The sequence below is a fragment of the Ranitomeya imitator genome, chromosome 4 (assembly GCF_032444005.1).
Source record: "Ranitomeya imitator isolate aRanImi1 chromosome 4, aRanImi1.pri, whole genome shotgun sequence".
NCBI classification, from domain to species: domain Eukaryota; kingdom Metazoa; phylum Chordata; class Amphibia; order Anura; family Dendrobatidae; genus Ranitomeya; species Ranitomeya imitator.
The window spans coordinates 567,103,859-567,131,482 of record NC_091285.1 but is presented as its reverse complement, the minus strand read 5'-3'; the positions used below and the strand labels follow the sequence as shown (position 1 = coordinate 567,131,482).

Genomic DNA, 27,624 nt, shown 5'->3' with positions numbered 1-27,624 from the left:
ACCGCAAAATTAATGAACATGCTGCAGTTTTTTCCACGATGCGTTTTTTTCGCGGAAAAAAACGCATCATGTGCACAAAACATACGGAATTCATTCTAAATGATGGGATGCTTATTGTATGTGTTTTTTTTTGCGGTTTTATAGCGTTTTTATCGGGAAAAAACGCGAAAAAACCGCTAAAAAACCGCAACGTGTGCACACAGCCTTAGGCTGCCGTCACACTAGCAGTATGTGGTCAGTATTTTACATCAGTATTTGTAGCCAAAACCAGGAGTGAAAAAGTATAATAGAAACATATGCACCACTTCTGCATTTATCACCCACTCCTGGTTTTGGCTACAAATACTGATGTAAAATACTGACCAAATACTGCTAGTGTGACGGCAGCCTAAGGGTATGTGCACACGATGCGGTTTTTGCTGCGGATCCGCAGCGGATTTGACCGCTGCGGATCCGCAGCAGTTTTCCCAAAGTTTACAGTACCATGTAAACCTATGGGCAAAAAAACCCGCAGTGCCCAAGATGCGGAAAAATCCGCGCGGATTGGCTGCGGAAAAAAAGAAGGAGCATGTCACTTCTTTGTGCGGATTCCGCAGCGGTTTTCAACATGCACCAATAGGAAAGTGCTGTTGAAAACCCGCAGAGGAATCCGCAGAAGAAACCACAGTAAAATCCGCAGTGAAAACCGCAACGGTTTTGCACTGCGGATTTTCCAATTCCGCTGCGGAAAAATCCACAGCAGAATCCGCATCGTGTGCACATACCCTAACTCTTTCAATAATGCTCTTTGGTGCCCACTTTGATGGCGCTTTTATCATTTTTGTAGCTGCTTTTAAGGGTATGTGCACACGTTGCGGATTAGGCTTAGGAATTTTTGGTGCAGATTCTGCATCTCTTGGCAGAAAACGCAGGTGTGGATTTGACACGTTTTTTGTGCGGAGTTTTTGCGGATTTACTGCGTTTTTTTACCCCTGCGGATTTCTATAATGGAATGGGTACAAAAACGCTGCAGATCTGCAAAAAAAGAAGTGACATGCTCCTTATAATTCGCAGCGTTTCCGCACGGAATTTTCCGCACCATGAGCACAGCATTTTTTTAAAATATTGATTTACATTGTACTGTAAATCACTTGCAGATCTGCAGCGTTTCTGCACCGCAAAAAGCTGCGGATCCGCAGGAAATCCGCAACGTGTGCACATACCCTTAGCGTATTCACGTTAGAACTCCGCGCTGCTTTGTATTTTATATTTAAACCTGTAGAGAACAGAAAAAAATTGTCAAATAATAAACTGGAGGAATAAGAACTTCAGCAACGTTCCCAGCTCTCATTTTCCAGGCTCTTTCAAAAATCCGTCTGTGCCTCTGTTACTTTCTATGGGCAGCGGCTCCTCTGTTACTTTCTATGGGCAGCGGCTCCTCTGTTACTTTCTATGGGCAGCGGCTCCTCTGTTACTTTCTATGGGCAGCGGCTCCTCTGTTACTTTCTATGGGCAGCGGCTCCTCTGTTACTTTCTATGGGCAGCGGCTCCTCTGTTACTTTCTATGGGCAGCGGCTCCTCTGTTACTTTCTATGGGCAGCGGCTCCTCTGTTACTTTCTATGGGCAGCGGCTCCTCTGTTACTTTCTATGGGCAGCAGCTCCTCTGTTACTTTCTATGGGCAGCGGCTCTGTTATTTTCTATGGGCAGTGGCTCCTCTGTTACTGTCTATGGGCAGCGGCTCCTCTGTTACTGTCTATGGGCAGCAGCTCCTCTGTTACTTTCTATGGGCAGCGGCTCCTCTGTTACTGTCTATGGGCAGCGGCTCCTCTGTTACTGTCTATGGGCAGTGGCTCCTCTGTTACTTTCTATGGGCAGCGGCTCCTCTGTTATTTTCTATGGGCAGCGGCTCCTCTGTTATTTTCTATGGGCAGCGGCTCCTCTGTTACTTTCTATGGGCAGCGGCTCCTCTGTTATTTTCTATGGGCAGCGGCTCCTCTGTTACTTTCTATGGGCAGCGGCTCCTCTGTTATTTTCTATGGGCAGCGGCTCCTCTGTTACTTTCTATGGGCAGCGGCTCCTCTGTTATTTTCTATGGGCAGCGGCTCTGTTATTTTCTATGGGCAGTGTTATTTTCTATGGGCAGCGGCTCTGTTATTTTCTATGGGCAGTGGCTCCTCTGTTACTGTCTATGGTCAGCGGCTCCTCTGTTACTTTCTATGGGCAGCAGCTCCTCTGTTATTTTCTATGGGCAGTGGCTCCTCTGTTACTTTCTATGGGCAGCGGCTCCTCTGTTATTTTCTGTGGGCAGCGGCTCCTCTGTTACTTTCTATGGGCAGCGGCTCCTTTGTTATTTTCTATGGGCAGCGGCTCCTCTGTTACTTTCTATGGGCAGCGGCTCCTCTGTTATTTTCTATGGGCAGCGGCTCTGTTATTTTCTATGGGCAGCGGCTCCTCTGTTACTGTCTATGGTCAGCGGCTCCTCTGTTATTTTCTATGGGCAGCGGCTCCTCTGTTATTTTCTATGGGCAGCGGCTCCTCTGTTATTTTATATGGGCAGCGGCTCCTCTGTTATTTTCTATGGGCAGCGGCTCCTCTGTTATTTTCTATGGGCAGCGGCTCCTCTGTTATTTTCTATGGGCAGCGGCTCCTCTGTTACTTTCTATGGGCAGCGGCTCCTCTGTTACTTTCTATGGGCAGCGGCTCCTTTGTTGCTTTCTATGGGCAGCGGCTCCTCTGTTACTCTCTATGGGCAGCGTCTCTGTTATTTTCTATGGGCAGCGGCTCCTCTGTTACTGTCTATGGGCAGCGGCTCCTCTGTTACTTTCTATGGGCAGCGGCTCCTCTGTTACTTTCTATGGGCAGTGGCTCCTCTGTTACTCTCTATGGGCAGCGGCTCCTTTGTTGCTTTCTATGGGCAGCGGCTCCTCTGTTACTCTCTATGGGCAGCGGCTCTGTTATTTTCTATGGGCAGCGGCTCCTCTGTTACTGTCTATGGGCAGCGGCTCCTCTCCTCCGTTTCTGATTAAACTCCCAGCTGCTCAGTACAGATATGTGGTCCGGGTGGTGGTTTGCACGCCGGTGAGAAGATGGGTAATGGCCGGGGCCTTGGGTGTCTCTGCCTACGTCTACAGTGCCCTATAATAAAGGTGACTGTCGTCAGATGATGGCCCTCACGTTCCCAGAGCTTCAGCAGATCTCCACAAGTGACGTGCTTTCTGGAACAAAAAACCTACATTCTTTAAATGTCGCACACCTGCCGTGGATTTCATTTTTTGTGTTGCAAAAGGTGAAATCCGCAGTATAAATTAACACGCTGCAAGTTGGGAATCCACATTGCCCTTCATTGTCTGTGCACAATAGCCTAAGGCTGCATTCATTCAACTGTATTTTATGGGGTACAATGAGGATCCCCTCCACAGGTGTCCTGTCCTGAACTATCAGCATCATAGGCACAAAGGGGAGGCTACGCGGGTCAGGCCTGACATTATGGACTGTAAAATACAGTCGTGAGAAGTACAGCTGCAATCAAAATGATTCTACTCCAGTGCCTGTCAGGTTTATTAGGAAAGTGTACAATTTTTCTGCCGTTTGCAAAAACAACTAAACAAAAACAACAGAAAAAAACAAAATGTAATAAATCGGAATCCTAGTAATAATATGAACCAAAAGAAAACAAGGATCCCTAAAATATAACTTTTAATCAAACAAGTTAAAAGACTCTATTTATCAAGATAATACAACACGTAGAAAGATACACAATGTACCTAAAAATTTGCTAAGCTGGGGAGTTCCCGTTAAATTATTGCCCATAATGGTTGTCATCATTTCTGTGCTACCTGGAAGACCCATTCATGGTTATCTTTGATTTTTTTTTGTCTTGTGAAGGCTAAATAATTGCCTAGTGCCACTCTGTTTATCATTAGAGTATAGTGAATGTATGGATGCATATATTTATCCATTCATATTTGAGTGATTGTATCCTTACATTGAGCACTCTTATGCTACAAGACATCCTGTAGCAAGACAAGATGGGATTTTCTCAGCAGATACAGGAGTGCGTGTAAAACATTTTTCACTGTTGAATATTTATACCTTTACATCAGTGCACTCTCGTGCTGTTCAAAAAACCTTATTTGGACAATTTATATTTTTTGCACTCTGCTTACCCGTATATCCTTGTGGGTTGAGTCATAGTACTCTGCATCATTACCCTGAGCTATATTCATACTATTTTATTTTTGTTCTATTTATTTTTTTTATATATTTTTTCCATTTTTTTCCTACGGGTACCAGAGGTGTATTTGGGACATTATCTTTTGTCTATCCTTACTGTAGGGATTGTGAGGGACCCTAGGGTCAGCCACCGTTTAGTGGAGGCACCTACCGCAGCAAATTAGGTTGCCAACATCCACTGTCAGGCAGGATTCATGGTAGTCTGACACAGGGTTTTTTAGGTACATTGTGTATCTTTCTACGTGTTGTATTATCTTGATAAATAGTCTTTTAACTTGTTCGACTAAAAGTTATAGTTTAGGGATCCTTGTTTTCTTTTGGTTCATAAACAAAAACAACCAATGTAAATCACTTGTTTTATTAGCAGGGGTTGAGCTAGTTCTCCAAATTAAACAGTGACACCTTTTCTGACTACTTGAGTCTCAGGATTCTTCTTCATCATCATGACAAGCATCTCTACCACTAAATAGACTGCCCTTTGGCTGATATGACCTGCTGCAATCGTGAAAAATAGCCAGACACCAGCATCTGGCCAAGTTCCTGAGGAATCCTTGCCTATTACTTGTGGGCAATGCCCTCCAGTTCACTAATATTCTTGGGTTTGTGTGCTGCCACTGCTTTCTACTAATCCTACCAAACATCGTGTTGGCACTGATGGCCACTTCAGAATCTTCCAGGACTTTTTCTGAAACCAAAGCCTTGGTAGACATTTAAATATGCTTGGGAACATGTTCCTGTTAGAAGGTCCAAAGCCGCTCAAGCTTCAGATTTCTCACAGACACCATGACACTTTCTCCAAGGATTTCCTGACACTTGATTGAATCATCCTGCCCTCCACACACTGCATGTTTCCAGTGCCAGAAGGATCAAAGCAACTCCAGAGCATCAACAAGCCATTGCCATGCTTCAACTGTTGGCATTATCGTGCCACCGCCATATTTGACTTAAGGCATTATTGAGACACCGCTATGCTTCACTGTAGGCATCACCATGCTTCACTGTATGCATTATTGAGCCAATGCCATGCTTCTCTGTAGGCAACAAGCCATTGCCATGCTTCAACTGTAGGCATTATCGAGCCACCTCCATATTTCACTCTAGGCATCAGCAAGTCTCAGCTACAGTTTGGAGATGAGATTTCTTGTGCTTTTAGGTCAGTAGAGATGTATGTCTTGGAATTAGGGCTTGGAGTCCTTCAGCATTCAGTGTTTGCTTTACTGTGCGAACCGAAAACTTAGTGCCTGCTGCCACCAAATCTTGCTACAGATTTTGCAGTCATTGAATGGCTTTTGACCACCTGTCTCATCAGGAATCTGGTGGCAGCTGGTGATGGTTTCATCTTTCTGCCATGTCCAAGTGGTGGAGCTAGTGTTCCTTTAACTTTGTACTTGTGAGCTTTGCTTCCAACCTTGGAAAGCTTGAAACGTTCAGTGCCTTTTTATATGTTTTTCTATTTCCTTGTTTGTACGAGACAATGATCACTTTTTTTTTAATTCTAATTTCCTGACAACCCAAGAATGCTTGGGTACTGAAACAGGAAAGAAATATATCTTGGTACCGTGTTAGCCAGTGGATAGAAAAATATTTAGAATTGAGAGTCCTCAGTGGTTGATACCTTTTAATGGCTAACTGAAAAGATGGTGACAAATTGCAAGCTTTCGAGACTACACAGGTCTCTTCATCAGGCAAAGACCTGTGTAGTCTCGAAAGCTTGCAATTTGTCACCATCTTTTCAGTTAGCCATTAAAAGGTATCAACCACTGAGGACTCTCAATTCTATTTGGGTACTGAAAGACATTGACCATGAAGAGTGAGCCAATATTCCTCATCTGGCTATACGTCACATTTGCAGCAGGTCATAAAAGCTGAAGGTGCTCTGCTAAGTTTTAAAGACTCTGACGATATAGTAAAACTATATGTACAGACAACAATGTTCAAGAGTTCTTGCAAAGACGGACTAATAAATGTATTTTATCAATTCTATTTTTGCTGCAGGCTTTTAACAAAAGAAAAATACCAGTGTACGGAGCAAGGCCACTTCCGCCAGTCGGGTTCTGCCTGGGAATATGCATAACTCATACGTACTCGCCGGTCCCGACTCAAAAACCAGCAAATCCTCGAAGCGCACAGTGTGTTGGCTGGGGGAATTCATAAGTCTGCAGTCACACAGAGTGACTGCAGAGTTATAATTTTACACTGGACAAACCCTTTAAGGTCTTCATACACATTAAAATAGCGGGGTTGTCCACTACTCAGAAAACCTCTTCCCAATTACTATATTTTCCCATGTACTAGCCTATATTCACCGCCCACTTGTTCTGCATATCCCCTCCTCACTAATGACTGACAGCCCTGACCTGAACATTCTCTGCAGATGGCGCTCACTCCAGACCAATGAGGTTGGCGGAGATGTGCAAAACCGGTCCACGATCTGGTGTGCTGACCCTCTGGGGCACTGACTGATGTGCTGTTAGAGGAGTTTGGAGGAGAACTAGAGCAGTGGTATGAGGCGGTAGCTGGACGTACTGTAAAGGTTGGGTCGAGGGATGGCTTCTTTAGGATAGGTGTGATAGTGGCATGTTTGAAAGCAGAAGGGAAGGTAACAGAGGTTAGCAATAGGTTGAAAAGATGGGTTAGGGCCGGGATAAGCGTAGTGAAGAGGTTGTGGGATGGGGAGGAGATAGGATGGGGTCATGTGCATGAGTGGTGAGATATGATTTGGAGAGGAGATTACCAAGTTCTCCTTCAGTGATGGTAGAGTGGATAGTTATGGGTTAGGGGCTGCGGTCTGATGTGGTGGATGGGTAGTAAAGACTTGTCTTGTTTGGTCGACCTTATTTTTTAAATGTTCGGCAAAGTCTTCTGCAAAAATGAGGGAGGATGGAGGGGGCAGCTGAGGGAGTTAAGTGTTGAATAACTGTCTGGTGTTGTGGGATAAAGAAGATACAAGGATTGTGAAATACATCTATTTATTAGAGGTAAGGGCCCATTTGAATGTGAAAGTTGCTGTTTTGAATATGGTTAAGTCTTCTTGCGAGTGCGTTTTCTTCCAGCTCTGTTCCGCTACCCTGGACACTTGCCGTAGCATTTTAGTGGGGTTATTATGCTAGGTTTGTGTATTGATTCTTTGCCATGTACGAGACAACCAAGTCAATAGTTGCTGCTGTGGTGTTGTAGAAAACGGAGGCACTGTTTGTGTCGTGGATTGAAAATATGAAAGACAGTGGTAGAATAGAGTCGGAGAGCATGAGCATGTCGAGGTGTGTGAGGTTTCTGCTGGGATGTGCTAATTTCTTAATGTGGGGGGCAAGTGAGGAGAACAGCGATGAGAAAGTGAGTAGATGGTAGTCAGATAGGGGTAGAGATGGGGCTGTGGGATAGAGAGCAGAGGTGGGTGAAGATAAGGTCTAATGTACCGTATGTCCGTCTGTGTGGGTGGCTGTAGAGGACCACTTAGTACGACCAAAGGATGAATCAAGGAACAGGAGGTTAGAGGCTGCAGGCAGTTGGGTGTCAATGGGGATGTTGAAGTCACCCATGATGATGGTCGAAATGTCAGCAGAGAGAAAGTGTAGAAGCCAGGTGGAGAATTGGTCAATAAAGGCAGTGTCTGGACCCGGTAGGTCAGTGTATTACAGCCACTTGGAGATTCAAGGGAGAGTAGATACGGACAGAATACACTTCAAAGGAAAAGAAGATGCAGGAGGGTAGTGGTGGGATTGGGTTGAAGGTGCAGTTGTTAGAAAGAAGACCCATTCCTCCACTATATTGCCAAGGCGAGGAGTGTGGGTGAAATGAAGGCCACCGTAACAGCGCAGTGGGGAGACTGTGTCGGAGGGTGTTAACCACGTTTCAGTGAGGCCCAGGAAGGATAGGTTACGAGAGGTAAAGAGGTTGTGAATTGCATGGAGTTTATTGCAGACTTAACAGGTGTTCTAGAGTGCTCCAGAAAAGGGGTTCGGTGGAGTGGCAGGTTAAAGGAATGGGTTTGATGTTGCAGAGATTGCGGTGATTTCTAGCTGGTGGGGAGTGATAGGACGGATAATTAATGGGGATTAGAGTTATGAAGGTGCATGATTAGGGTATATATATCTCCAGCAGTGAGGAGAATTGGAGAGAGAGGGTGGTGAGAAAACCAGAGTGGCAGGCTTGTTTTCTGTTTTAGTAAAAGCGATCTGAGATTAAAGGGAATCTGTCACCTCATTTTTCGCATATAAGCTGCAGCCACCGCCATTAAGGGCTTATCTACAGCATTCTGTAATGCTGTAGATAAGTCCCCCAACCCCCGATGTAACCTGAAAGGTTAGAAAAACAAGTTAGATTATACTCACCTGGGTGCGGTCCGGGTCCGAAGCCTCCCATCTTCATGCGATGACGTCCTCTTCCTTGCTTCTGTCTCATGGGCAGGCGTAATTCTCTGCCCTGTTGAGGGCAGATTGAAGTACTGCAGTGTGCAGGCGCCGGGAGAGCTCAGAGAGGCTCAGCGCCTGCGCACTGAAGTACTTTACTCTGCCCTCAACAGGGCAAATCAGTACGCCTGAGCAGGAGCAGCAACACGAAGCAAGGAAGAGGACGTCATCGGATGAAGATGGGAGGCGCCGGACACGGACCGCCTCCCCATGTGATGATAAATCTAACTTGTTTTTCTTATCTTTCAGGTTACATCTGGGGCTTATTTACAGCATTACAGAATGCTGTAGATAAGCCCCTAATGGCGATGGCTAACTCTTATATGCAAAAAATGAGGTGACAGATTCCCTTTAAGGAGCAGGTCTGCAGATGAGGTTAGGTGAGCAGGTAAGCGTGAAGGCAAGATTAAAATGTGTTGTGAGAGTGCTGGGGTTTGGGAATAGCGAAGTAAAGTAAATGATTAGTGGAGCAGAAACTGTAGGGCATAAGTTAGCATGGTGAAAAGTAAGTGTGGGAGAAGAGAAAAGCACAGTTAACATACAGTGGCTCTTACCTTCTAGATAATTTCTGATTTATTTCTGATGTGCACATAAAAGCAGCACTTGAAAATGCTGCACACAGAGACCCTGCGTACTTCTACTTTTTCTGAGATTTTCAGTCCAGTGGAGCGGTCCTATCAATGACTGGCAGCTTTCTATGTATAAGAGTTCATAGAGGGATATCCGTCAGTTACTAATAGGACCGCCCAGTGGACTGAAAATCCCAACAAGAGCAGAGGCGTAAATGATTAAACCACAGGTCATACTAAATCTTTTCTCACAAAACTATATATTAATCTACTTGGCACCTCCTGTTTTATAACATGGTGCCTGCATTTTCATGGTGACAGGTTTTAATTATCCGCATCTTCCAAGTGTCACAGCCATAAATGTACTTCATTCAGGGACTAGAGCACATGTGTAATGACATTTACACAACCAAAGTGGCATAGATTTTTTTATGGGTGGGCTTGGCCGCAGCCTGTCCTCCCACAGCTTTGCCCATTTAATATATTAATTATGCTCAATATCAATATTAGTATATTAATTATAATAATTGTATCACTTAACATTGAGCAGAATTAAGTATGATGACATCCCAATATACACAGTATTAGCCGCCACATAGCCTCCATATATACAGTGTGAGCCCTACATAGCCTCCATCTATACAGTGTGAGCCCCACGAAGCCTCCATGTATACAGTGTGAGCCCCACGAAGCCTCCTATATACATAGTTGCAGTAGGGAAGGAAGGACTAGATTGTGGAATAAAATATAACCTTTATTGGTAAATTATAAAATAATGTGATTAGATATCCCATACATGTGGATGGCGGGCAGGGGAGGGCATGTTGTGGCTCGTGGGCCACTATTTCAGCCCTTCAGCTGTCTCCTGCCGGATATAGCATGCGGGCCGGTGTGCATTAGGTTTCAGGTTTCTGCGGTAGTGTAAGGACACAGCAGGCACGTAGGATGCAGTAACGGAACGTAGTCAGAGCAAGGGTTATCAGGGGATTTAATTCTACAGTGGATACTCCACACAGGGAGAAGTAGAGGGAAATTTTCTGAATACAAATTAGTGCAACTTGGAACATGGTAGTAAAACAAGTAACTGAGACAATACGTTCAGAGCAAATAGACTTATCAATCCAACGCAGTCCTCAGTGTATTTCCTGGGTGCAAACGGTGACGCCAAGGCAATGGTGCTATGGAAATTTGGTGTTGTCCTGGAGAGGATGGCGTCTTGGGTCCTGTTGTGGGCGATGTTTTCTTGTGGTCCTGATGCCAGCTTTGGGTCCGGAAGGAGAAGGAATACACAAGGCAATGTCTCTGTCCTGCACGGCGGTTTCCCCTATGTGGGGTCTTTTTAGAAGCTTAACAGGATAAAGTTAACAATGGGTGGTACGACTCTCAGGTCTGCGTGGTTGCGAGGCTATGTCCCGTACACGGGCCCTTTGTCTTACTGCCAGCGGTGTCAGCGATATTGGTACATGGCTCTGATGAAGTCTCCGTTTATCGCCCTCTGGCCTTCAAGTCTTAGGCCTGCTCTGTCACGATACTCTACGTTAGGAGCACCTACACTGACCTCTTGCGCACTGCACGTACCCGCCGTAACTGTCAGATTACTCGCACGCTGAATTCCAGCGCAGCTTAGCCACGCCCCCTTTTCTCAACTGCCGGGAACAGTTCAGGGCCTTAAGCTTTCCCCCCTGCAACATATGTGACAGCCCCAACGGTTCCGGACCCGTCACAGAGGAAGCACGCCTAGCTGGGTTCTTCTCCTTACAGTATGTTGCAGGAATAATAGTGTAGTCTTACTACTCTACCAATTAGAAATAAACCAATTGAAACCTCACAAATCCCATTAAAGTCAATGGGATTTGGTACACAATCCCTCAGAATGTGAAGCATTGGTGTGATGTTAATCTTGAGGAATTTCAGGACTTAATTTGCAGAATAAATGTACAATAAAGTAGCGATCAGTAAAACCCACTCACACATTGCACAAATTGGAGGGCGTGCTGGACATTTTGATCTTTTATTCAGCTGTTCTTTTATTCGTCTTTTGCAGCAGCTTTCACTCATTGCAGTAGTAAAATCGATATAAAGTTCGGCATATAACGCAATATATTATGGGATCAATATGGTACAGAATTGTTATGGGTTCATATTGTACATTTTCTTTTTTGGCATTTGATGTTCCTAGGTACTTATAATATGGATCTGTATAAACTCCATATTACCCGTAGAGTCCATGCACTTGAAGGTGCTTTCCAAGTCTGTGGGAAAAAAAAGGGTGGGGCAATTGTTCTTAAAAAAAAAAAAAAAAAAAAAACCCCCGCAGCATCAGTATCTTAAGTGTTTAATATGGAGTTAAAAGACCCCCTATGGCAAGATCGCCCCCCCTCAATCATAATCACGAGTGCCGATTCTTGCTATGGTACCCTGAGGTCATCTGATGCCATTTGGGTACGGTGGCCTATAAGATCCTGCTGTAAGCCGGGTCTCACAGGCTCTCAGTGACTCACTGACTGGTCTCGCACACAAGCACTGCAGTGCATGACACCATACATCAAATTTAAAAATATAGATGTCCCACAGTGGGACTAAATGAAAAAGTAAATACAAATTGCATAAAATGTGTGTGTATTTAAAAAAAAAAAAAAAGCAAATCACAAAAACAAAAATAAACAAGTAAAAGTTCACATAATTGGTATCACTGTGTCCAAAACCCCCTGATCTATAAAGATGCCATGTTGTTTTTGCCATACAGCAGACACCATACAAAATTATTAAAAACATGCCAAAAATGTCGCTTTTTCGTCATACTGACGCACAAAAAAATGAATAAAATGCGATCAAAGAGTCATATGTAAAAAAAATTGTGTAAATGAAAACTCCAAACTATCCCGCATCAAGCAAGCCTTAACCATGGCTCATTCGGCAAAAAAATTTAATTGTAGTTTTCAGAATATGGCAATGCAAAAAACAAATCAATTTTTGTAAAATATTTTTTTAGGCCGCTAAAGTAACAAAGCATGAAAAAAGATATAAATCTGATATCTCTGTAATCATACTGACTAGACGAACAAATTGGTCTTACCAATTTTACCGCACAGTGAACCGCCCCCCCTCCAAAAGAATAAAATCTATTATTTAATTGCTAGTTTTTGTTCATTCTGTAAAAAGTGATCAAAAATGTTATGTACCCGAAGATGGTATGGTATTTTTTTTACTGTGCGATAGTGGCAAAAAAAAAATATAAATCTGTAATCGCTCTGACCCGAAGTCACCTAATCACTTCTACTGCACAGTGAACCACGCAAAATAAAAATAAGAACTATTCTACTGCTGTCTATTTGTTCCTTTTATCTCCCAAAATTCATAATAAGGCTCGGCTCACATTTATCCTGAGTTCTCCGCTGAGCGCTTATGTTGGAGTTTCCGTTTAAATTCCAAAAAACATGAATCCGACTAAACCCCCAACCAAACCACACACTTATGAGGCAAATTGAGTCACATTGGTCTCCGTTTGGTCGCTGTTCCAATGGTGTCCAAACATTTTAGGCGTCTTCTTAGCGTCAAACGCCTTAAAGGATGGACACCACGAGAACAGATTCCAAGTGGACTCCATAATGTCTTCATCTGCCTCATTAAGGTGAGTGTTCCTATCAGGGATTTTGCTTGAATCGCATTTTTGTGGGATTTACATGTAAACCCTGACGTAAGTGCTCAGCGTAGACACAAGAATGTAATCCCAGCCGTATTCTGGAAGCGAAAAATGTTATATACCCCAAAAATGTTACCAATAAAAACCCTAACTTATCCTGCACAAAATCAGCCCCCACCCCATCTGTCTCTGGAAATATAGGGGATCACGCATTACTGGGAAAACAAAGACTCTGGAAAAGCGAGATGGCTCCTACCCCCTCAAATAAAATCCAGTGAAATCTGCACTCCCAAATCCAAATGCCCCACTCCTTCTGAGCCCCACTCAGCACTGAGATCTCATCTCCCAAGATCTTTGTGCTGAGATCTCCATCTGCGCATGCGCCGCCCCCCCCCCCCCCAGCACCTATTTTCCCGGAGTCCACCGCAGAGGAAACCATGGAACTGCGGGGTCTCTGGCCTTTCACAAAATGTCAGCAGAGCCCCCGCAGCATCGGAGACACCCGCAGCAGCACCGGACACTCCCAGACACCCCCTCATCCCAGCCTGCAGCAATGGTACCGGTAAGGTATATCTGCATTATAAGACACCTCCCCATTTTCCCCCCCAAATTTTGGGGTATATATTTTTTTAATCTACAATCCTAAATATTAACATATTAATGGACCCATTGTTATTTTTGATGTTTTGGATGAACGCAAGTGGCCACATTATCTTCGGATATTCTTGAAGGAATCCTTATTCATGGCTAGGAACATAATTGCTATTCGTTGGACTCCAACGCTAACACAACCCTAACCCCAACACACCCCTAACCCAAATCCCAACCATAACCCTAACCACAACACTACCCTAACCCCAGCAACCCAACCCTAGCCCCAACCTTAACCCTAGCCAGAACCCTAGCCCAATCCTAGCTCCAACCTTAACCCTAGCCAGAACCCTAACCCAACCCTAACCCATAATGCAAAAATGGAAAAAATCCTTTTTTAAATTTTTTTATTATTTTTACCTAACTAAAGGAGAGTTTGATTTACTTTTTTTTATTTTGATCACTGTGATAGGGTCTATCACAGTGATCAAAATGAACCAATATGAAAAATCTCCTATTGTTGCCGGGTGCCTGCTGGCCGTCAGATCTCGGTGGGCGCACTGCGCATGCGCCTGCTATTTTCTTCTTGGAAAAAGACGCCGTGGGACAGGACCGAGGGATGCAGGTGGTTCGTTTACGGTAATCACACTCTGATCAAACTTTGATCAGAGTGTGATCTTATTTTCTCGAATGAGGAGAAATATTTTTTTTTTCTCTATTCAGTCTGTACATGAAAATCAGGCCATAGTTGATGTCATCCAAGTGTGGTCCGATTTTTTTTTTTTTTTTTTTTTTTTAAACGGCTATGTGCACGAACCCTAATAGTGCAACATCATACGTAAACTTAGGCCCCTTTCACACATCAGTTTTTTTCCATCATTCGCAATCTGTCGTATTTTTTAAAAAACGGATCTGGTGACTTATGCCGCCAGATCCTTTTTTTTTCTCATAGACTTGTATTAGCGACGGATGGCCTCACGTTTCATCCGTCGTTTGCCGGATCCGTAGAAAATTGTCCGGCGGCCGGAGACAACAGACAAAGTAAAGTTTTTTGTGAACGTCGAAAAAACGGATAGCGACGGATCACTTACCATCCGTCGTTTGCTGGAATGGACAAAAATGACAGAATCCGGCAACTGATTCCGTTTTTTTTAACTGAGCATGCTCTGATCCAATTAACCAGATCCGCTAGTCGGATCCGTCGCATCAGTTTTTCACAATCTGCGATGGATCCGTCGAGCCAACGGATTGTGACTGACGGCAAAAAACTGATGTGTGAAAGGGGCCTAAGAGCCAACATATTTTAAAGTAGACGAGTGAGCCTTTACACATTTTCTTATTAATCACGTAATGTTCCTTACTGCCGGCTAAAGCTCATTCAGTTTAGTATGGTCACTAACATGCTGGCCATTTTGTAGAGACCCTAAAATAAAAAATGTTCCATCAGGTAACTGTTCTTTCATTTTGGAACAAACAGGTGTTTCGTAAAAGGAAAGTTTGTGTTTTTTTATATATAGAAATTAAAGATTTTGTGTCATCAAACACATTTATGGCACTTTTGGGACCCGCACCTATGTCTAGAAAAAGGGATCCCAGATCCCACAGTCTGGACCTTGTCCTACCACCATTGAGTCGAGAGCTGACAGCACATGTGTCGGGTCTCTCTAGTCATTGCTGTAGGAGTTCAGAATACATCCGAGCTATAAGGCCACGTTCACACATTCAGTATTTTACCTCCATATTTGTAAGCCAAAACCAATAGTGGAGGCCTGTAAGTGACATCATAGGTAGACCACAACTATGAGAGTCAAAATGAGAAAACAAACCAAGAAAATCACTTTGTCTCATTTGGCAAGATTTATTTTGCAAATTATGGTGGAAAATAAGTTTTTGGTCATTGACAAACGTTTATCTCAATATTTTGTTATATATCATTTGTTGGCAATGACAGAGGACAAATGTTTTCTGTAAGTCTTCACAAGGTTGGCACACACTGTTGGTGGTATGTTAACCCATTCCTCCATGCAGATCTCCTCTAGAGCTGTGATGTTTTGGGCCTGTCGCTAGGCAACACAGGCTTTCAACTCCCTCCAAAAGTTTTCTATAGGGTTGAGATCTGGAGACTGGCTAGGCCACTCCAGGACCTTCATATTCTTGTTACGAAGCCACTCCTTCATTGCCTTGGCGGTCTGTTTGGGATCAGTATCATACTGAAAGACCCATCCACGTTTCATCTTCAATGCCCTTGCTGATGGAAGGAGGTTTGCACTCAAAATCTCAGGATACATGGCCCCATTCATTCTTTCATATACACAGATCAGTTGTCCTGGTCCCTTTGCAGGGAAACAGCCCCAAAAGCATGATGTTGCCACCATCATGCTTCACAGTAGGTATGCTGTTCTTTGGATGCAACCCAGCATTCTGTTTCCTCCAAACCCGACGAGTTTTGTTTCTACCAAACAGTTCTACTTTGGTTTCATCGGACAATATGACATTCTCCCAATACTCTTCTGGATAATTCAAATTATAATAATCTTTATATAGCGCCAACATATTCCGCAGTGTTTTACAGTTTAACAGTTTCAAACGCAAGTCATAAGTAATAACGTTAGCAATACAATAATTAAAGCAAAATAAGATGATCCTGCTCGTGAGAGCTTACAATCTACGATGAGGTGGGGGAGATACAGATAGTGAATGGGCTACACACGCGCCCTTACACATAAAATGACTTTGATTACGGAACATGATAGGACGCTCTGAACAAATGTTTTGAGGATGCGCCTAAAACTATGCAAATTGTGGATGCTCCTAATTTCTTAGGGTAGAGCATTCCAGAGGATTGGCACAGCGTGGGAGAAGTCTTGGAGACGGGAGTGAGAGGTACGGATTAGTGCAGAGGTTAGTCGAAATTCTTTTGCAGAGCGCAGTGGTCAGTTAGGCCGATAGACAGAAATAAGGGAGGAGATGTAAGGGGGTGCAGCACTGTGAAGAGCTTTGTGGATGAGAACAAGTACATTGACTTGGATCCTATAATGAATGGGCAGCCAGTGTAATGACAGGCAAAGAGTGGCTGTAGTTATTTGTGCAGGATGGATTGAAAGAGGGTTTCTTTAATAATGGATTAACAATAGAGTGTTTGAAGGAGGAGGGGAAGATGTCCAAGGAGAGGGAGAGATTAAAGATTGTAGTTAGGTGAGTTGTGACGAATGGAGGAGATGTGAGGGAATGGGGTCGATTGTGCATGTAGTCGGACGAGAAGAAGAGAGGATCCTGGAGCCTTCTTCTTCTGTGATGGGATCAAATGTGGAGAGTGAGCCAGGGCTGTTTTACTCTGTGCTTGGAGGTTCTGAGGGTGAAGAGCGCTACTTGGTCCAGGGTGCTTCTGAGAGTGTCATTGTAGTGGTGTACAGCCAAATCAGGACAGGAAAAAGAGGAGATTGGGTACAGTGATGAGTGTAAGGAGTCTGAAAGTATATGAAAGTTAATGGCGTATAGATTTCTGAATGTGTGGTAGGTAGGAGTGTGCTGGGGTGGGCGAGGGATTGTGAGTGTGAAGGAGATAATGTGGTCAGAGAGGGGAAGCGTGAGTTATCTAGGTGGGAGACTGACGCCCCCTAAAGAAGCACTTCAGCGAAACACGCGTTGGGGTTTCTCTTCCATGTCCGCTGTTAAGGTTGGTCCTGCAGTCACAATTTGATTATGCTGTTCCCTCCCCACAATTTACTTACATGCGTCTGTCTCCTCTGACAAGGCGGCGTTCTTTAGCAATACAGTTACCATAGGCTTTCGGTAATCTGGCTGTGGCTCCTTAGACTTCTTTGATTATACCGATCTGCTTTGTATTTAATTGTTTACAAATACCTTTTATTGCACTTGCACTTTTTGAGCCTTAATACTCAGCTTTATTCTTGCCGTTCCTATACTGCTGCCTGTGTTACTGTGATGTTAATTTATGATCTGAGACCGTTTTTTGTGGTTTTTCTAAATAGTAATACTGGGACAAATTGGATACTTTTTTTTGCATTTGTAATCCAACATTATCGGACGTGGCACTCAGGTGTTACTATCCCGGTTTTTGTACCTTGTGTATTTATTTTATGATTCTTTTTTGTACAATACTTATAATAAAATAATTATTTATTATTTTTCAATTGCTCTGAGGCCCATTTCTTTTTTGGTTACATTATAGGTGGGAGATTGAGCAGAGCCGGGCGAAGACCAGGTTAAGGGTGTTACCGTCTTTGTGTGTTTCAGAGGTTGAGAACTGTGAGAGGCCGAGAGAAGTGGTTAGTGATAGAAGCTGGGATGCAGATGTGGAAGTGGGGCTGTTAAAGGGGATGTTGAAGTCTCCCAGGATAAGGGTTGGGAGTTCTGAGGACATGAAGTGCGGCAGCCAGACTGAGAAGTGGTCAAGGAACTGGGTGGGTGAGCCTGGGGGCCGATATATGACTGCTACTCTGTGGAAGAGGGGACGGAAGAGCCTGATGGAGTGGACCTCAAAAGAAGGGAATGAGAGTGATAGAACTGGTGGGATTACCTGGAAGGTGCATTGTGGGGACAGGAGTATGCCGACTGCACCATCAAGTCTGTTTGTGGGTCTCGGAGAATGGGAGAATTGTAAGCCACCATGGGAAATGGCAGCAGGGGAGACAGTGTCAGAATCCTGAATCCAGGTTTCATTGAGAGCCAACAGATTCAGAGAGTTGTTCAGAAAGTAATTGTGCAGAAAAGGAAGTTTGTTACATACAGACATTCCAGAGGGCACAATTAAAAGAAAGATATGAAGGAGTGCAAGTAATATTAATAAGATTAGTGTGGTTTTGATACAAAGTAGGATAGAGGTTGAGGTTGGGGGATGGTGGACAAGGGTTGGGGGAGATATCCCCCAAAATCAGAAGGAGTAAGAGGATAAAGAGCAAGTAGGTGTTGGAATTATAAGAAGTTTTTTTGTGCAATGAGTTTGGGCAAGATGGGCTGAGGTTTTTCAGGAAGGTGAAAAGTGCATGGGAGCTGTACATGGGAAGGGGAAGTGTAGAGGGGTTTATGTGTATGAGTGGTGATGGAGGGGGGATGGTGCTGTAAATGTGGATGGCAAGGGAACGTAGGAGGATAGGAATAAAGCACGTGGATAGAGGGGAGTGTAAAGTGTGGGTTACCTGACTCCTGCCCTGACTAACTGCCATGGAATAACTGCCTTTTGCTTGATGCTTATCTTCTGAGATGCTTTGCTTCAGGGATGCCTGCGTGCACCCCTTAGGAGGTGTCTAAATTTATAGTCCACAATGCTGAGTCAGAAGAGATGGATTGTGGGAACTGATTAGGGATAATTTGGCAGCTGGGGCCAGCACACCAGAAATATTCAGATGGACCCGGACATGTACTGGCTTAAGCAGGGGGACCCGTCTGGCACTGCAGGATCTGAGTCCCCGGCGGCGTAGTGTGTTACTGATGGTAGCATTTGTTACGGTGGTCCCAGTTCTATGCAGGTCATTCACTAGGTCCCCTCATGTGGTTCTGGGATTTTTACTCACTGTTGTTGTGATCATTTTGACCCCACGGGGTGAGATCTTGCGTGGAGCTCCAGATTGAGGGAGATTATCAGTGGTCTTGTATGTCTTCCATTTTCTTATTATTGCTCCCCACAGTTGATTTCATAACACCAAGCTGCTTGCCTATTGCAGATTCAGTCTTCCCAGCCTGGCGCAGGGCTGCAATTTGGATTCTGGTGCCTTCAACAGCAATTTGGTCTTCACCATAGTGGAGTTTGGAGTGTGACTGTTTGAGGTTCTGGACAGGTGTCTTTTATACTGATAACTTCAAACAGGCGCCATTACTACAGGAAATGAGTGGAGGACAGAGGAGCCTCTTAAAGAAGTTACAGGTCTGTGAGAGCCAGAAATCTTGCATGTTTTTAGGTGACCAAATACTTATTTTCCACCATAATTTGCAAAATCTTGCCAAATCAGACAAGGTGATTTTCTGGATTTGTTTTCTCATTTTGACTCTTATAGTTGTGGTCTACCTATGATGTTAATTACAGTCCTCTCTCATCTTTTTTTAGTGGGAGAACTTGCCTTGCACAATTGGTGGCTGACTAAATGCTTGTTTTCCCCACTGCATAATAGAAAGCCTCATGCAGATGTTGCTTATTTGTGACTTGCAGATTTGGTGCAGATGTAAATCTTTAGCATGTCTACTCTTCCAGCGTTTTTGCTGTAGATCTCATCCATACTAATGTGTGGAAAAATTTACATCAAAAACATAAGTTAAAAAAGCTGAGTTTCTCCTGCCAAAAGATGCAGATATTTCCACACCTCATACTTGTGCCCATACTCTATTGCCCAGGGCTGTTACTAGGAATTTTGGGGCCCCATACTGGCAAAATTTTCGGGGCCCCCTTGAGACTCCGCCCAGGCTCCACCCCAGCCCTGCCTCCACCCCTTGAACCTTCCACAGTCCCACTGCCCACTCATAGAAAAACTCCACATCTGCACCACATTCTCATCAATCACACATTAACAGTTCCCATTACCAGATCACATAGATAGCCAGGAGCTTTTGTTTTGGCCCCAAAAAAATTTTAAACCGCCACCACAACAAGGTAGACTCTTTTGGCCGGGCCCTACTCTACTGTAACCTATTAAACATTTCTTAAAATATGCAATACAATTTAGGTATATTTTTATTTAATTTTCAATTTTTAAAATGACCAATAATATCACATACAAGGGACAAATACCATGGCACCATGACCAGATCTTATATTAGCACCACAGTGACCAGATAATATCACATACAAGGGACAAATACCGCCACACCATGTCCAGACCACAAATTACCACTAATTGTTTAACACTTCGAGGGGCAATATATGTGTATATAATTAAAAAAAAGTAAAAAATGACCACTTAAAGACCCCCAGTGAGAACAAAAAAAATGAGTGGAAACCACTCGATAGCAGCAAAGCACCAACCACCAGAGCCAAGGACCCAATCCCAAAATAAGAGATGTGGCAAGGATATATATATAATATAACAATATTTTATTAGGTAATGGTGATAACATATATATATGTGCACATATGGAGGGATATTAAAAGCATAATCACAACAATTAAAATAAAAAAAAATGATGACAATATATATCTCAGTAGATATAGGGTATGCCAAAGAAGGTGGATATCAGGTCTCTCAGAAAAAGATAAAAAAGTGTAACTCACTAGTGTACCAAAGAATAAAAAATTACAAAAGTGTCCATGAAGTAGCTAAAAACATATATAAAACTGACCTATAATAAAATGTAATCTGGCCATATGACCAACACCTCACTCAAAAAGTGCAATAGTGCAAATAAGAAGGGGGGGCCAGAAAGCACACTGTGCAACACCGCAAAGGGTAAAAGAAAATTATTGACCAATCATACAATACATTCTGGCCATGTGGCCGGGTGAAGATCTTTAACCGCAGTAAAATAATCAAATTGTGCCATAGGACAAAACATGAGACCACGTCCCAAAATATCAATCTCAGTGGGGGATAATTCATGGGAGCTTAGGTTGATTACCTTTAGATTATTTCTTGCCTTCTCTGGAGTATGTCCATATGGTCTTGGCAGGTACATATCGTGGCTCCCTTTTACGCTTAGGAGTTGAGAAGGTGGAAACTATGGATAAGGCGGAAGAGGAGGCTCCAGACACATCACATATCGGTGGGTTAGATGTTGTTGATGGAGTTCTATCCCTCATCTGTTCTTTGGGTTGATATTTCCGCCACCTATATATTTTGCCACTGGCAAAATCCTTCTGGTCCCTCATCAATTTACTGGATTGTTTCACTTGAATGTCCTTAACCCATTGGTCTATGTTTTTGTCCATTTGTAGATGAATGGACTGGACCTGTTCCACTGTTAAAGTGATCTTAGCCTTCGCAAATGCTTCTTCAAGAAGGCCATCTATTTGAGTTATGATTCCCAAATTACCGTATATTTAATCAGTAACTGCATCAATTGTCTAGAAGTGCTGTTGCATATTTCCTCCCAGCTTTTTATGAATTTGTCATCATTCACAGGAAAAGAAGGTGTCACCTGGATCCGCAATCCTCTGGGGATCAATTGTCTTTGAATATAATTATCAAGAAAAGCCCGATTCCACCACGAGCGGGTTCTCTTATAAGTCAGATTCTTAATATTATTCAATATATCAGTGAATTGTAAACCATTATCAGTATTCATCATGGTATCACCACCACAAAATACCGCATTAATTTGTCCCTGCCAGGAAACCTCTCTGGCCTTGAAGTCCATGTTCAGGTTTATTGGAAACGGAATCTGTGCAGAACACAGTATATATATTAGACACAAATTGTTTAACATTTCGAGGGGCAATATATGTGTATATAATTAAAAAAAGTAAAAAATGACCACTTAAAGACCCCCCAGTGAGAACAAAAAAAATGAGTGGAAACCACTCGATAGCAGCAAAGCACCAACCACCAGAGCCAAGGACCCAATCCCAAAATAAGAGACGTGGCAAGGATATATATATAATATAACAATATTTTATTAGGTAATGGTGATAACATATATATATGTGCACATATGGAGGGATATTAAAAGCATAATCACAACAATTAAAATTATTGACCCATCATACAATACATTCTGGCCATGTGGCCAGAATGTATTGTATGATGGGTCAATAATTTTCTTTTACCCTTTGCGGTGTTGCACATCGTTGTCATCGTTTTTTTTATTTTAATTGTTGTGATTATGCTTTTAATATCCCTCCATATGTGCACATATATATATATGTTATCACCATTACCTAATAAAATATTGTTATATTATATATATATCCTTGCCACGTCTCTTATTTTGGGATTGGGTCCTTGGCTCTGGTGGTTGGTGCTTTGCACAAATTACCACTACATGGTGACCGATAATACCACATACAAGGAACAAATACCACCACACCATGACCAGGCCACATATTACCACCACATAGTGACTAAATAATAGCACATACAAGGGACAAATACCACCACACCATGACCAGACCACATATTACCACAACATGGTAACCAAATAACAGCACATACAAGAAACAAATACAGCCACACCATAACCGGACAACATATTACCACCACCAGTGACTGAATACTACAATACTGATCATTAATTAAAAAAAAATACTAATATTACCATAAGTGCCATTATACACAGGAGATCTGTACTTAGTATGCAGTGTCCTGGTACAAGTAATACAGTGACTACCGGTGACATTATACACAGGAGCTCTGTATATAGTGTATAGTGTACAGGTAATACAGTCATCACTGGTGACATTGTACACAGGAGATCTGTATATAGTGTCAGTGTACAGGTAACACACTGACTCACCAGTGACGTCTGTAGATGAAGTCCTTGATCTTCAATTTTCATCTTCATCCAGCACAGATCACCATCACTTCTTCCAGCCAAGGCTCATCTCTGCAGGAAATAACACAGTTATCTAGAGAAGAGCACTACTTGCAGAACACATTACTTAATTTTTTTCCGACTTCTACACTACACCAGATGAAGACAAAAAGGCGAAATAGTGTCACTCTGCACAGTAACAGGACCGCCCCCCATTTAAAACAGTATCCTCAAAAAATATATTAAATACATCACTGCAGTAATAATATCCCTTAATTTGCCCCTATGATAATAATATCCCTCATCCTAGCTCTCATGTGTCTCATTCCTGGCTCCAGCCATATGTTCTTCCATCCTGCCCTCATGAGTATCCATTCGGCCCCATGTGATGTCCCATCCTGCCCCATAATCCTACCCCATCTGTCCCATGATCCTGCCCCATCTGTCTCCATCGTATCCATCCTACTCCATGCTCCTGCACCATGTGTCTCCATCCTGCCCCATGATCCTGTACCATGTATCTCCATCCTGCCACATCTGTCTCCATCCTGTAAAAATAAAAAACTTTCCCCTTACCTGGCCGCGGTCCAGCGCCGACTACCACCCCAGGCAATTGCAGCGCATACTCGCCGGCGAATGACAATAACGTCATGCGCCAGCGGCGTGCATGCTAACATCAGCTGCCAGCCTCTGATTGGTTGGCAGCTTTTGGCTATTGCCGTGCAGGCCCACATGGCAATAGAGTTTAACTGAACCTGCGTCTCGGACGCAGGTTCAGTTTCTGCACCAGCAGAATCCTGCCGCTGGGGCCCGGTGAGCAGAAGAGATGCTGGCTCCCTCTACTCATCGGGCCCCATATGCCAGTCAGGGCAGTAATGCCCTGATGGCAGCCCTGCTAATGCCTCCCACACAATAACCATATTGTTTCACGTCCTGCCTTAGAAACCCCTAGCTGCTGCAAGAAAAAAGTAGTATTCCATGCCTATCATTTACAGGGAACCAATCATGTAAATATTTCTGTGTGATCTAGTAGCAGAAGATAAAGATCAGCAAAGCTGTGGTCTGTGATCCACTAGTGAATACTCTCACAATGATCTATGACTAATTAGTGAGGAGAGACAGTATAAGCTAAAACATAACTTTTAATATGTAGTCTGAAACTGGATAAATCATAACAAACAAACCAAAGTGATAAAGTGCAAGTGCTAAAAAGTTACCAGTTCACAATAATAAATAGATTGATCTCACCACTGTTGTAGTAATTCTCTGCAGGTTTCAGGTACACAGGAGCTCAGAAGATGACTGTATGAAAGAGAGTTTTCAATTGTACCAGGCTTCAAAAGAACAGGTGATAGCTTAAACTAGCTGGACCTGATGTGTGAGTTACCTGCCAATGCAGGAACTCCTATTTCCTCACAAATATTTTTTACTCCCCTGATGAATCTCCCAAAAGGGGGAGGAAACGCGTAAGGAGGTTCCACATGATCTGGTGGGTACATCTTAGTAGCCTTACTTGGGCACTGTCCTTGTAAGGGCAGGAGCTACACAGGGGCTCGACGGGATATCAGAAACTCCCCCTACCCCCCCCCCCCCATTAGTACAGTCATCTTCTGAGCGCCTGCGACCTGCACAGAATTACTAGATCAAGCCATTTATTATTGAGCACTGGTAACTTTTTAGCACTTGCACTTCATAACTTTGATAATCCAAAACAAAGAAAAAAATGGAGTGCACTTACCGGTCCAAAATGAAAACAGTCCTTTAATCAAAACATGTGCAGGTACAATGGGAGAACGTTGCACGTTCTCCCAGTGTACCTGCACATGTTTTGATTAAAGGACTGTTTGCATTTTGGACCGGTGAGTGCACTCCATTTTTTTCTTTGTTTTGGATTATCATGGACTGACAGGCGTGCACCCAAGTGTCCAGCAGCAAGCATATAGGCACAACAGCTTGGAATTTCTGTGGTGGTATTAGAAATATTTAGTAGCAGTGCCATGCATCACTTTTTTTCTCTCTATATCTATAAACTTCATAACTTTGGTTTGTTATAATTTATCAAGTTTTAGACTGGTAGCAGAAGACCATAATATTGCAAGAGAGATGGAGGACGACAGCAAGTTGCAAAACAAATGAAATAATTAGGATTTTTCATGTCCTGTTTGTCATAGTGCAACTTCATTCCCTTGTAGTAAGGTTGCTTGGACACAACATGCTTGTCATTTTTTTTGCATGTAACAGTTCGGTGCAGGATTTCATAGCTGTGATCATGACGTACTAGTAATATTATTATTTATTTATATAGCACCATTAATTCCATGGTGCTGTACATGAGAAAGGGGTTACGTACAGAGTTATAGCTATCGTTTACAGTAAACAAATTTGCAATGACATACTGGTACAGAGGGGAGAGGACCCTGTCCTTGCGGACTTACATTCTATGGGATAATGGGGAAGAGACAGAAGGTTGGGGGTACTGCAGCTCTGGTGGTGGTGAGGTGGCAGCTCGGGTAGTGGTGAGGCAGCAGCTTGGGTGGTGGTGAGGTGGCAGCTCAGTTGGTGGTGAGGCGGCAGGATGGTTATTGCAGGCTGTAGGCTTTCCTGAAGAGATGGGTTTTCAGGTTCCATCTGAAGGATCCGAGGGTGGTGGATAATCGGACGTGTTGAGGCCTGGCGTTCCAGAGGATGGGGGATATTCGGGATAAATCTAGGAGATGGTTATGTGAGGAACGAATAAGTGTGGAGGAGAGTAGGAGGTCTTGAGAGGATCAAAGATTACATGAGGGAAGATAGTGAGAGATTAGTTCAGAGATATAGGGAGGGGACAGGCTGTGGATGGCTTTGTAGATCAGTGTTAGTAGTTTGAACTGGATTTGTTGAGGAATTGGGAGCCAGTGGAGGGATTTGCAGAGGGGAGAAGCAGGGGAGTAGCGAGGAGAGAGGTGGATTAGCCGGGCAGCAGACTTGAGGACAGACTGGAGCGGTGCAAGAGAGTTAGCGTGGAGGCCACAGAGGAGGGTGTTGCAGTAATCAAGGCGGGAGACGATGAGTGCATGAACACTGGCTCGGACTGGCCCACAAGGTAACAGGGGAATCCCCCGGTGGGCCCTTGTGCAGTGTGGGCCCCCAACCCCACTGTATGGGCAGTACTTGGTATAATTCACTTGATTCACTCTTTACAGAAAAAAGCAGCTTCTCATTATTCACTAACCAAAATACACAGTTTATTATTATATAGAGATGCAGGTATATTTGTGAATGTGTGTAGTGTAATATTTGTATGCAGGTGAAAAGTCAATGTTACTGGTGGACCCTTGGCACCCCAGTCCGATACTGCATGTACTAGAGGTTTAGTAGATTGTGGGCTGAGGAAGGAACGGATTCTGGCAATATTTTTGAGTTGGAGGCAAGAGTTTGGACTTGCGGTTTGAAGGATAGGGCAGAGTAGAGAGTTACCCCGAGGCAACGGATTTTAATAGTGGCAGCCATTCAGATTGTGATCCCGACCAGTGTATACAGGATCTCACAAGTCGCTCACTAAGGCTGCTTTCACACATCAGTTTTTTGCCCTCAGGCTCAATCCGGCGAATTTGAAAAAAAAACAGATCTGTCGAAAATTGTGAAAAACTGATGCAACGGATCCGTTTTTTAGCTGGATCCGACTAGCTAATCCGGAGCCGACTAGCTGGTCTGGAGAGAGAGAGAGAATGGAAAACGCATGCTCAGTTTAAAAAACGTCATTTGACGGATCCGGCGCCATAAGGTTCCATTATAGAAAATGACAGACGGCGACAGATCGGTCGCTGTCTGTTTTTTCGACGGACACAAAAAACATTGCTATGTCCTTTTTTGTGTCTGAAAAAACGGACAGCGACGGGAAAAAAAAGGTTGAAACGCGAGACCATCCGTCGCTAATACAAGTCTATGAGAAAAATAACGGATCCGGCGGCAACTTTTACCGGATCCATTTTTTTTGTTTTTTTTTAATTCGCCAGATTGTGCCTGACTGCAAAAAACTGATGTGTGAAAGTAGCCTAATACACATATAATTCATGTTTTAATATGGCGGACAAAGGGTATAATTGTGTGGCATGTGTAACTCATAGTGGCCTTTTATTGGGTCATGTATCGGGCATTACTAAGGCGTTTTAATATTCTAACAGCTTTGTTGCAAAAATGGAGCCCTGTACAACCAGCTAGAGGTATAGACAAAGCTGCTTCTAAATGTTATATATTGTAACAGAAACCTTCAGACACTGATTGTAACCTCCATAAGATTGATGCTGGGAAGGTTTTTTTCTCCGTAACGGTTTCCTTTTAATCCCAGGTCCCAGTAGAGTCTGGTGTGCGCTGCCCACCGTCACATGGCATTGTAGGCTTCCCTGTGGCCGTGTGCATCGAACAACTTGGACCTGTACAAAGTGTTCTCAATAACCCATCTAACCGGGAAGACTTATTAATATTTTTCTATACAAATGCATTCCTTTCGGTGGAGCTTAAAGTCACAGAAACAAATACAAGGAAGCTGATATCTTAGCGAGACCCTCCAGCCTTGGCTCTGCTGGACGGAGAGAGGGAGGGGGGTTGTTTACCAGTTCTTGTCTAAGATGGACTCAGTAATGCCCAGAATTCCCTCTGCAGAGGGCCGCGCTTCTAAATTTACCCTCCGTGCGGTTATATGCTATCCCCTGTGCAGTTACCGGCATTTGCATCCAGATTTCACTTTCATTTATTATTTTACCTTAACCCTTCATGCGAAATAGAAACTTTTATAATTCTTT

At 43.5% G+C, this 27,624-nt stretch overlaps 1 protein-coding gene across 1 annotated transcript in view; it reads left to right on the top strand.

The window, feature by feature from the left end:
* Positions 1-27,624, top strand: part of LOC138676729 (protein FAM169B-like) — a 64,330-nt gene that overhangs the window by 836 nt on the left and 35,870 nt on the right. The gene's annotated exons all lie outside the window — the stretch shown is intronic.